General features: G+C 33.3%; 1 long non-coding RNA gene across 1 annotated transcript; it reads right to left on the bottom strand.

Moving 5' to 3' along the window:
* Window positions 1-798: 798 nt before the first annotated feature.
* LOC136805143 (uncharacterized) lies at window positions 799-1782 on the bottom strand. The gene is made up of 3 exons (XR_010846344.1): window positions 1719-1782; window positions 1447-1494; window positions 799-821 (listed from the first exon to the last, which is right to left on the bottom strand). It is a non-coding gene; the product is annotated as an uncharacterized lncRNA (long non-coding RNA).
* Between the last annotated feature and the right edge of the window lie 260 nt (window positions 1783-2042).

Raw genomic sequence — 2042 nt, 5'->3', positions numbered from 1 at the left:
TTTCTATTGGTATTGAATTATGATTTGGTGTGGCTATTTGGATGGGCTTGCTTAAAGTGGATGGTGACTTTTGGATTGGCTTGCTGACTGAGGATGACTTTTTGATTGGCTTGCTGACCGAGGATGACGTTTGGATGGACTTGCTGACAACTGACGATGATGTTTGGATGGGCTTGTTTACTGGGGATGATATTGATGATGCTGTTTTGTTTGATTTGTTGATGGAGGAGGGTGTTGTCTTGGGTGTGGATGTAGCTTTTAGCTTGGGTGTCAGGAAGTATGATTTTGCCTTTAAGGAATTGTGTGGTAGTGGTGAGATGCACCCCATACTCTAAAAAAACATATTTGATAGTACAGACAAGAAACATAATTTCCAATACCAAATAAAAACTTCGTGAGGGAACATACTTAATGCGAATATTTGAGGATCATGTTGTAAGAAAAATCACAATTTGAATTATGATTCAAGTTTCGTCTTAATCAAATTGTTAGCTTTATTAAATTAAGGTGCATCATTCTTACCTGTTGATTAGTCGGCAATAATGGCTCGTCATTTGAGAAAGATCTTCCCAAGCTTTCCTCAACAACCTAATGTAATATGAGATTTGCTATTAGGAATGTTTTTAGGCTTACAATGAATTGACTCGAACTACTGAAAATAAAGTTTGAGACAGGTTAAATTAATAAAATTCAATTTTAAGATAACAATTATAACACTCAATGAAAAACTCACTTTGTCTCCACCCACAAAGTGATTTAATTTCTCAATAGCTGACACAATGTCAGGAACCAGCATGGTTGGATTTGTCTCAATTGATTTTCTAAGAGAAGATAATCTTATTGTTACATTCTTAAAGGTGTTACTTATCGCTGACTTCCTAACCAGCCTTGAGATGTTTAAGCATTCAGAATATTAAATTTTATTTTTGTTTTCGTTGTTGCAATTTAAAGTTCTACGTAATTTTAACAATTAAGCAATTCAGAAAAAATGAATGGACATGTTGCAACATTTATTGAATAGCAAAATAAAAAATTTTATTAAGTGATTAAAGTGGTGTAAACTGACCTTTTTTTTTGAGTTTTCTTTTGGTCTCCTCCAATTCAGCCATTACAATTCTGCAATTGGTGCATGACACTTTAGCTATAAATTTTAAAGATTTATTGTCATATGCTTATTCCCTTGCTAATGATAATTTATTGTTACCTTATTAAAAAAGTTATAGGTCTTTAAAAGTTGTTTCAAAACTAATTGTACATGAATCAAACAGAACAGTTACAACAAACATATCAGTTTTAGTTTGGTTTTGAAGTGGTTAAAGATTGAAAAGTAATGCGGCTTGAAATTGTGTCAGTCATCAGGAAAAGTCCAAATTTCACGCAAAAGCAACCCTATTCAGACAGTTGTAATATTAATTTTTTTTCAAGCCGTGAAATAAGATGGTGTACCTTTTGGTTCCAGGCGCTGATAGATTGGGGATTTCTCATTATCTGAAACTAATGAAAAGGAAAGAGTTTTGGTTTTGTTAAGCTGCTATCAAAATGAACTTTTAAACTGTTCATGGTGTATCTTATAAGAAATTGTTTGATTATCTATGCTTAATTAATATTGGCAATGTACTTCTTCTCCCTCAGAGCATTATATATTTTGGTTCCCTAATGGAATTAGCAATAACTGGTGTTTGGATTATTTCAACAATTTTGTACCATTTTATGATTACCTTTTTCAGAAAAAACTGGACTGGGCAGTTTCAACATGTTGGTGCACTGATCATTTATTCTTTTGGTTGTCTTCGGAGGGAACCAGATCCCTTAAGGTAATGAAATTGTTTATTTGATATCTTCCGAATTATTCTGCACAAATATTTCGATGAGAACCAAATGAGAAAAGACTTTTGGTCACATATAAGGAAGAATGTTTCAACGTTTCAAGACTCTGAAAACCACTCACATTACTGTTCAGCAATTTCAAATCTAAGAAAGATTTTCCTCAGGTACTTCAGCTTTGGAAATCCAAAAGAGGTACCCTTAAGGGCGGCACATAC

Source organism: Clytia hemisphaerica, unplaced genomic scaffold (assembly GCF_902728285.1).
Source record: "Clytia hemisphaerica strain Z4C2 unplaced genomic scaffold, Clytia hemisphaerica genome assembly, whole genome shotgun sequence".
Taxonomy (NCBI): domain Eukaryota; kingdom Metazoa; phylum Cnidaria; class Hydrozoa; order Leptothecata; family Clytiidae; genus Clytia; species Clytia hemisphaerica.
This window is presented reverse-complemented; position numbering and strand designations above follow the sequence as displayed.